General features: G+C 40.3%; 1 non-coding gene across 1 annotated transcript; it reads left to right on the top strand.

Moving 5' to 3' along the window:
* Positions 1 to 10,306: 10,306 nt before the first annotated feature.
* Positions 10,307 to 10,413, top strand: LOC141634742 (small nucleolar RNA R71). Its single transcript, XR_012539466.1, has one exon. It is a non-coding gene; the product is annotated as a small nucleolar RNA R71 (small nucleolar RNA).
* The last annotated feature ends 244 nt before the right edge of the window (positions 10,414 to 10,657 follow it).

Here is a 10,657-nt window from a genome sequence, read left to right on the forward strand (position 1 = left end):
CTATTACATGAATGACTTGAAAAAGAGTCCTCATGAGCTACACTCCCTTCTCGTACAGACCGAGAAGGATATGAAATTGAGTGGGAGCATGAAGCAGGATGTTCTCACGATTCACAAAAAGGGTAAAGGTAAGGGCAAGGCTCATGGCGACCTAGCTGTAGGTAAGCCAAAGTTCAAGAAGCCAGGAAACGGTAAGAGTGCGCCTGGTGAGATTAGTGGCTCACATGGCAAGGTAAAGAGCAAGGGCGATGACATAGAGTGCCACCATTGTCACAAGACTGGACATTGGAGGAGGAACTGTCCCGTCTACCGTGAGGACATCAAAGCAGGCCGGGTCGTTCCTGTTGGTATGTCATCTTATATTCATATGATTGAGATTAACCATGCAAATTTCGGAACTTGGGTACCAGATACTGGTTGTGGTTCTCATCTGTGTAATCGCTTGTAGGGCCTAAAGAACATCATACCTCTCGAAAAAGGTGATGTGGACCTGCGTGTCGAGAATGGAGCACGCGTTGTTGCTGTCTCGAAGGGAACATATGTAATCCAACTCCCTAGTGGTTTTGAGTTATTTTTAAATAACTGTTACTATGTACCCAGTTTGTCTAAGAACATTATTTCTGTTTCCGTACTTGCTAAAGACGGTTTTGCATTTTCAATAAAGGATAATCGCTGTATTTTCTCTTTCAATGAAATGATTTATGGCAAACCAGTTTCCATGAATGGAATTTATATCTTAGACCAAACTACAGAAGTATTACACGTGAATAATAAGAAAATAAAGGTTGGTGACAAAGATCAAACCTATCTATGGCATTGTCGAATGGGACACATAAATGAGAAACGCGTGAAGAAACTCGTCGATAATGGGACTATTCCCGCATTCGATTTTTCTACATATGGCACGTGTGAATCATGTCTTATTGGCAAGATGACTCGAATTTCCTTCAAAGGTGTTGGAATGCGCGCTAGTTACCTATTAGGACTCATACATACGGACGTATGTGGACCTATGTCAATTACCGCTAGAGATGGCTATAGATATTTTATCACTTTCACGGACGATTTGAGTAGATACGGATATGTCTACTTAATGAAGCATAAAAGTGAGTCCTTTGAGAAATTCAAGGAATACCAGAACAGGGTACAGAACCAACTGGGTAGAAAGATTAAAGCACTCCGTTCAGATCGGGGTGGCGAATATCTTTCAAATGAGTTTGATCAACACCTGAAAGACTTTGGAATCGTTCGATTAACTCCACCGGAACACCTCAATTAAATGGTGTAAACGAACGGAGAAATCGAACCTTACTTGATATGGTTCGATCCATGATGAGTCACACGGTAGTGCCTGATTCATTATGGGGTTTTGCTCTTTTGTCAGCTGCTCTTATACTTAACCGAAGTCTGCCTAAAGCTGTGGACAAGACTCCATATGAAATGTGGAAGGGAACGGTCCCTAACTTGTCCTTTATTCGGGTTTGGGGCTGCGAGGCTTATGTCAAGTGGAGACACAAGGATAAGCTCGGCTCGCGATCGGTCAAGATATACTTTATAGGTTATCCAAAAGGAACATTTGGTCATTACTTCTATTCGCTTACCGAACATCGAGTTTTTGTTGCGGCTAGTGCGACGTTCTTAGAGAAAGAATTTCTCGAGAACAAGACAAGTAATAGAACCTTCGAGCTGTCGGAGATTCCAGAACCAACAACCGAGGAACGGATGGAGGAAGTTGTTCTTTCAAATATTGATACAGTTAATATTCCTGAGGAACCTAGGAGGTCGGGTAGAGTCTCTCATCCTCCGGACAGATACATTGGTATGGTGATCGGTCCGTTTAGCATTCACAAATAGATAGATGTGGTCGTTGGTCACGGTCGAATCAAAACACAATTTATAGCTTAACAAGCAACTCTACAATTAGTAAAGAGGCAAGTAAAGGTCGGATCCCAAGGGACGGGAGTTGAAATGAGATTTCTATTGTAACTAGTGGTATCTAAGGGGTGTCACAAATTGGGTTGATGTAGAAGGTTACTAAACTAGAATAACAATGAAAATAAACAAGCAAGATGAATTAAAGGGGGTGTAAACAATTGATTAAAGGCACTAGGGTGTCATGGGATCATAGGGGAATCATGGGATATGATCATACAAACATGTTCTCAAATTATAAGCAAGCAATTATTGTTGTGATGGATTGAGTTGGGTTATATCTTACAATCCTAGGAAAGTTTGGGTTCCGGAGCCGAATCGATTAGATTGTACAACACCTACAAGTCGACTTAATCTTCCCTACTCAACAACATGCATGGTCTAATGAGACTCGAGTTGGGTTATGTCTTACAAGTCTCATTGAAAAGATAGGAGATGATAGTAAATGCAAGGATTCATAGGCTTAGCATTTCATCAAATATAACATGTGCATGAGTTGAGATTAAAACAAGCAAGCAAATAAGATATGAAAGCATATTAATTTAAGCATGAATCATTCCCCATGTTGGTTTCCCCTAATCACCCATTAACCCTAGCTAAGAGACTACTCACTCATTATCATGTTGATCATGCTAGCAAGGTTGTCAATCATACCAACAATATGAAACATGATGAATAAATGAAAGTAATTAACAATAATTAAATAAGGGATTAAGAGATTATACCTACTAATGATTCCAATAATAAAGCAAGAATAATAGAAGTACTTGAATGCTAGATTGAGAGGTTGTCAATCTCCCAATAATAACCCAAATAATCTTCAATTACCCAAAATAAAGGATGAACAAATGAGAGATTAAAGAACTAAAACTTGGATTAAAACTTTATTAATACTTGATTACAATATTGAAGAGAGATTTGATTGATATTAACTACACTAATTATTGATAAGAAGAACATGCTCCTCTAATTAGACTAATGGGGTATTTATAGTGAAAATTAGGGAGGATGCATTAGGGTTAACTAAGAGATAAACTAGTAATTACACTTTTTAAGTAGAGCAAGGAGAAGCCGGTATTTTTGGAGAGAAGGGCTTCTCTTTTCGTAGCTTGAAGAAGACAACCCGCGCTGTGAAGGAATCCGGGCGGATTAGAGTCGGGACGGCCGGATTTGGTCGAAGGAATCCGAGCGGATTCTGGGGAATCCGGGCGGATTGTTGAGGGGGAATCCGAGCGGATTCCAGCTGGGACGCTCGGATTGTGGATAGGTGGGACGAGCGGATTGCTGACAATCCGCTCGGATTGTCAGTCAGCGTGATACTTCTTCTTTTTCTTCCCTTTTCTTCATAAATTCCTTGGGTATTTCCTTGGGGACTCAAGGATCCTTTCTGAACATTGCTCTTCTACTATGATATGTACAAAGGCCTTCTAATCTTGTCTCTCCTTGATGATTGGTCATTGAATTTGATCAATTTAGTCTTGTTTTGCCACGAAAAAGCAAGATTCTTACTCCTTTCCTACCAAGGGATCAAAATCTCAAAGAATATGCAAAACAAAGAACTAAAGATAAGAAATGACCCAAATAAGCACTAAAAAGCATGAAAACAAGGGTAATTCGGGGGCTAAATATGCGCCAATTATGGTCACATCAAATATCCCCAAACCGAACCTTTGCTCGTCCCGAGTAAAGAGGTGACAAAGACTAGGACCAATACTAACCTATCCTAATAATATAGCCGATATGAGACAATTAGCGGGTCTCACTCCGCCCCTTCAACTCACAACAAGACAACCATGAGGTAGGATGCCTTCTTGCAAGGCAAGGTGGGTCTTGCCAAAATGGCGACACATCCAAACATTAGGCACACAAAAACATATAATGGATGCATCTACAAAAAGAATAGCCACTTTCCTCATCTAAGTGGCGGAAATTACCTACAAGGGAAGCAATTCAAGGGTACACAATCCTTCATAGATGCAATTTATTCAAACTACTAAGCCTAGAAGGATACCAATAAATCACCTCCAAAATGTGTCAAGCTAGGGTACCTTTGTCCTCAATCGTTAAATGCTTTTGTCAAGAGTAGACTCCCTATGGTGTTAGAAACACTGGAGGATCGCGGAATTCCCCCTCTTGCCTAGACAAGAAGAAGGGTCGTCCCCTCTCTACCATGCACAAAAATGGATATGATGGATAAAGGGATCAATAGAATTTGAGTTTCATTTTGGGAGTTTGCTTTGTTTTTGTTTTTCCCCCCAATTTCATGTGGCATTTGACATTTGAGAACACTTGCTTTGCCATTTCTTTTTGATTTTTGGCATTTCAATACTTGACAACTTTTTGCATTTCTTTTTGAACATTTTCAAAGTCACCCCAATTAGTAACGAGGGTGCCTTGTATTTGAAGCTTTAGGAGTCTATTTTTGCTCCTCTTTTCTTTTGATGCATTTTTGCAAACTTTCTTTCACTTTTCATTTCATTGAACTCAAATTGATTTCTTTTTGTGCCCATTCCCTTTGATGACAAGAATGTATGGTAGAACATGGATGATGGATGAATGCATGGTTTCAAGGGTCACCTTGGAATAAACGGTAGCCAAGGAGTTATCACACCACAAGGTACTCTTGACTAGGCCTTAATCCATGGGTCAAAGGATACTAGCATGACACATCCTAGGGTGTTTTACAAGTATTCTAACAAGCAAAGTCTTAAGAAGAAAAAGCATCTACTAGGGCCTATATACACTTGTCAAGCTTCCCAAGTAGACGGTTTCGCAAAATTTTTCTAACATGCAAACTACATGCCATGATGCAACTAACATATAAACATCCTAATGCAAGTGATTCTACCAACTAATATGACATATAAACTAAATGCAAGTCCTAAGTTCACATTGTTTTTACCGCATCAATCAAAATAAAGCCACATAGTCATTAACATAAAGAGGAAAAAGGAGATTGGAAAGATCATACCATGTGGTCTTCAATATCCTCATGTCTCGGATGTGGCGTAGTCAATCAATGTGAACAAGGATAAAACAAACACAATATATACAAGACAATATATACAAGTCTACATTACAAAGGAAATGAACTTGTTTTTGGGTTTTCAATTTTTTCAATTTTTATGATTTTTGAAATTTTTCAATTTTTATGGGTTTTTGAATAAGAGTTAAATGTTAGAATTCCCATCCCCACACTAATATGGGCATTGTCCTCAATGGTCAAAATGATGGAAATTATGCAAAGATGATGCATGATTTCTATACTAAATGCAATTCTATACTAAGCTACACTACATGATGCATGGTTTTTTTTTGTTATGACGGAGAGGATAATTTAGATTACCTCCCGTTGTGTATGCATTAACTTCCCCAAACCGAGTGAGACACTATTTCTAATGTCCAAGGATGGGTATAGTTCATGCACACACTATGCTATGCATGAAACTAGTTTGTCATTTTGGATTTTACAATTGGGAACAATAAGAACACCTCAATGGTACCGAGGTGTGAGTCCTTTGATGTTGCTAGGACTAAACCAACAATGATCAAAATGAAATAAAATACAAAGAGATATAGACAAACCATGGGAGTGTAGGAGTCTCCAAGGCTTGCTAGTCTTCCATCATGCTATCATCATCACCACTTCCCTCATGAGAAGTGGTCGCATTGCCACTTTCCTTGTCACTTTCTTCCTCATCTTCTTCCTCATCATCATCTTCACCATCTCTTTCTCCTTCCATTGCTTCTTCCTCAATATTATCATCGACTTGCTCATCATTTCCCACAACCTCATTATCTCCCACCACGTCCCTAGATGCACCCGGAAATAAGACTTCTCTATCCGCCCAACTAGGCAAAGGACAAGATGGATCAAGGAGTCCTTGCCTAGCTAGATGTAGGAGGGGTGGATATTGAGCCAAATACTCATTTTTCCGATCTTCATGGGCTTGCTTGTGCATTGCTTGCATAAGAAGAGTCACATAGTCTTTCCCAATTTCAATTCCTTCCGGCTTGAACTCTTCATACTCAAAGGGGTAAGGTGGTATGATAATGGAAGAGGAGGGGGTTTCAAGATCACCCTTTTGTTGTTGAATGATATACTCGGCTTCTTCGGAAAGGGGAAGTAGATAATTGGTCCGGTGGACACTTAGGCGACAAATCTTCGAGGGCAAGGTGAACGATCTAGCTTCACTAGTTAGCCATCCATATTTAGTGTCAAGGGGGTTATGGGCAACCCACTTGAACTTGGTTATCATAATGTGCATATCAATAAGATGGCCACCTTCCTTTGCTTTGTACTTCTTATCCTTATTGAAATTAGGATCAAAGTGCTTAGCTAGGACCGTGACTAGCCCGCCATTGACAATAACGGTTGTGCCCTTCTTCCCATTATCAACATTAAGCCATCTATCAACCAATAGCCTCAAATAATTGTAAGGCTTGGTATGAATTCTTCCGATATTCAAAGCCGATTCAAGGAGAATAAAATCGAGTCTTGTGAAATGATTGGTGTCTTTCCTAGCAATTATGGTATTTCCCACAACCTTGTGCCATACTCTTATGCCCGGATGATGGACCAAAAGAGCACGACATGCATGAAAATCCTCAAATTTCTTCCCGGAGATTGCCTCCCAAAGAGGTTCGGGGTCATACTTTCCATAACTCTTGAAATAACTTTCTTCATCACTAAGATCCAAAATTTCACCCAATTCCTTAAAGGTAATGCGTCTACTAACATTAGCTAGACGAAACTCGATATTTTCCCTATTCTCAACTTTGGTGACTTTCAAAGAACTTAAAAATTCCAAGACAAGGGAGGGGTATGTCAATTCCTTTGTTTCAAACAATTTCTCCAACCCCATGGCTTTGAAAAAGGCTTTTGTTTGTTCAAGAACACCCAATTTTTCCAAGGCATCTTTACATATGAATTTGGTGGATTGTAATGACTTCATAGCAAACTTGACAAAGGTATTTCTATAGGTATCGGAAATAAAAGTTACCTCCGGATAATGCAAGAGTTGATTAATTACCGGAGTAGCGGATGTTGATGGTCCCATAGAAGGTTGTTGTTGTTGTTGCACTTCCAAGTTTGGTGTTGCCACCACCATAGCCAAAGCTTTCTTTGTTTGAAGAGCCTTTTGCCTTTGTGAGAGTGCCTTAGCCTTTGGTGCCTTGGTTGCCTTTGTTGCACCCTTAGTCCTTGCCATTGATGAGCTTAACCAAGAAAAGAATGAAAAATCTTCAATATGTAGGATGCCCAAATCGATTTGAAGGTGAAAGGCTTTGCCTTTATGAAAACAAAAATCGACTCAAAGGTTGAAGATTTTGTTCTTGGTTTTGATTTTTGTTGAAGGTTGAGTGATTAAATTGTTGTTGGAAGGGTGGTTTGATTTGTTTTTGTTGAATGTTGTTGAGGGTTTTGTTTTTATGATGGAGAGGATGAGGGTTTTGATGTTGTGGGTAGTGTTTATGAATGAATGAGTGAATGAATAAAAGTGGGAGGGGTTATAAAGGGACCGAAATTTTCAAAACTGCAGGGGCAATCCGTGCGGATTAGGTACAATCCGTGCGGATTCTGCTTCTTCAATCTTTGCGAAAGCTCGCCTAAAGACGGGCGGATTTGGTACAATCCGCTCGGATTGTCTGAACACGGGACGGGCGGATTTCTTCAAAGACGGACGGATTTCAATCCAGAGATTTTTGCTTGTTTTCCTCAGCTGCAAAGACGGGCGTCTTTTTTACAAGACGACCGGATTCTTCAAGACGGGCGGATTTTTTGGAATCCGCTCGGATTCTTTAACAGTGGGAAAATTTCAAATTTCAGTTCAGTTCAGGACGGGCGTCTTTTGGTCAGGACGCTCGGATTGCACAAGACGGGCGGATTTTTGGGAATCCGCTCGGATTCTGGTCCTTTGCACCCGGATTCATTCCATTCGTGCACAATGCATTTCCCTTTACCATTCTTCCATTCTTCTTCATTTCTTGTGTTCTTCGTTGTGGGGGCATTACTAAGGCATGGATAGCCTAGGCAATTCCCATCCCCACACTAAGGTAAAGCACTACACATCAATTGAAGTTGTTAGTCCCTCCCTCACTTCTCTCTTACATGACAATTATTTTGATCAAAGTAAATAAAAATCCAAAAATGACAAAAATGCAATACAAGAATTGAAATGTAAGTTAGGGAGTTAGAAATTTTTACAAGTGGTGGTTTAGGGAGGACTCCACCAAACTCTCATTCTTGATGAGATGTCAAGGGGGCATGTTCAAGGTGTTGTTGATGTTGCTCAACACCTTGAAAAAGTAATCAAAAGCTTGTTCATTATTATAGTAGAGGTCCTCAATAGACCGTGGCCCTTGTTGTTGATCATGATCGATGGCATGCCCAATGTAGGGATTAAAAATCCCTTCAAACTCGTCGTCCCAAAGACCACAAACTTCATTGAGTTGATCATTGAAAATCTCTTGATTAGATGGAGACAACTCTCCCAATTTCTTCTCTTGGCCAATAAGGCCATCCTCTTCTTCCTTGGTTGATTTTGATGAGCTTTGCAAGCTCTCTTTGTCACAATTCACTTGCTCTTTGAATGGAGCATCTTTAATTTTCTTCCTCCATTGGAGTTCCGATTTCGTCCTTTCATCTTTTCGGCTATAATGATCAATCATGAAACATGGCTCATGCAAACGAGGAGCTCTCATGGTCTTTTCAAGATTAAAAGTTATGCTTTCATCTCCCACTTCTAGAGTGAGCTCTCCATGTTTCACATCAATCACCGCGCCGGCGGTGTGTAGGAAAGGTCTTCCTAGGATGATTGGAATGTTGGAATCTTCCTCCATATCAACAATGACAAAGTCCACCGGGATGAAAAACTTCCCAATTCGCACGGGGACATCTTCCCATATCCCTAATGGTGTCTTCGTCGATCTATCGGCCATTTGAAGTGTGATGTTGGTGCATTTAAGCTCTCCCATTCCCAACCTTTTACTTACCGAGTACGGCATGACACTCACACTAGCCCCTAGATCACATATGGCTTTGTTGATCGTCGTGTCGCCAATGGTACACGGTATTGAGAAGCTTCCCGGATCCTTTAAATTTGGAGGTGAACTCCCTTGAAGTATTGCACTACTCACCTTAGTGAAGGCGATAGTCTCAAGTTTCCGGATCGACTTCTTCTTTGTGAGGATATCTTTCATGTACTTTGCATAGGCCGGAAGGTGGTTGATTAATTCCGTGAAAGGAATTGAGACTTCTAAATTTTTCAAAATTTCCATGAACTTTCCAAGTTGATCATCAAATTTGGGCTTGGCTTGACGACTTGGAAAAGGAAGTCTAATCACAATGGGCTCCTTCTCTTTGGCCTTGTCTTCATTTTTCTTTGAACTTTCTTCTTTTGATGATTCTCCATCTTTGGAGTTTTGCACACTTTCTTCCTTTTCACTAGCTTCCACAACTTCATCCTCAACTTGCCTCTTCGGTTCTTCATACCTTGTACCACTTCTCAAGTGAATGACACTAACCGTTTCATGTCTAGGGGGATTACTTTGAGGTGGTAATTGCCCCTTTTGTCTTTGTGAGCTTGAAGATGCTAGTTGAGTCAATTGTGTTTCCAACATATTGGTGTGAGCTAGAATGTTGTTGATGGTGGTTTCTTTTGCTTGGCTATCTTTTTGCATTTGGGTGAAAAATTCTTGTTGATTCTTTTGCATTTGGAGGACCGCTTTTTGGACATCAAAGCCTTGGTCATTTTGGTGATTGTATGGATTTTAATTTTGGTAACCTTGGTTTTGATTGTAAAAGGGTCTTTGATTTTGGTTTCTCATGGGTGGTGGAGTGTATGTTGTTTGAGGGTTTTGAACATTTTGGCTCTTGTATGAGAGGTTTGGATGGAACTTGGTGTTTTCATTGTAAAAATTTGAATAAGGGGTACCACTTTTGTAAGCTTGGAAAGCATTAACTTGTTCGGTTGTTCCCCTACACTCACTTGGGTCATGACCCAAAGTTCCACAATTCTCACATATCCCACTTGGGATTGATGAGGATGCCGTCATGGCATTGACATAATGCTTCGATGATTTTGAGTTTTCCTCAAGTCTAGCCATAGCTTGTTCAAACTTCAAGTTGATTGTGTCAATGTGAGCACTAAGTTGAGCACCCAATTGAGTAACGGAGTCCACTTCATGCTTTCCTCCTCTAGTAGCCTTGCGAGGTCTACTATATTGTGAATTATGGACCGCCATTTCCTCAATCTTGTTCCATGTTTGACTGTCATCAACTTCGGTGAACATTCCATTTGATCCCATATTGAGAATGTTCCTAGAATCTTCATATAAACCATTCCAAAATTGTTGCACCAAAAACCATTCGCTAAGTCCATGGTGAGGACATGAGCGACAAATTCCTTTGAACCGCTCCCAAGCTTCATACAAAGACTCTTCATCCCTTTGCTTAAAACCCGTAATTTGAGCTCTTAGCATGTTGGTCTTTTCCGGTGGGTAGAATTTTTGTAGAAAGCTAGAGCCAACTTCTTCCAAGAATCTATTCCAAGGGTGGCCTTATCAAGGCCCTTCAACCATTGCTTTGCGGTGCCGATTAAGGAAAAAGGAAATAAGACCCATCTAATTTGGTCTTGAGTCACGCCCGTTTGAGAGATAGCATCACAATAATCGCAAAAGGTTTCCATATGAGAATGAGGGTCCTCACTAGGCATTCCCCCGAATT

The sequence above is a fragment of the Silene latifolia genome, chromosome Y, assembly GCF_048544455.1.
Source record: "Silene latifolia isolate original U9 population chromosome Y, ASM4854445v1, whole genome shotgun sequence".
NCBI classification, from domain to species: domain Eukaryota; kingdom Viridiplantae; phylum Streptophyta; class Magnoliopsida; order Caryophyllales; family Caryophyllaceae; genus Silene; species Silene latifolia.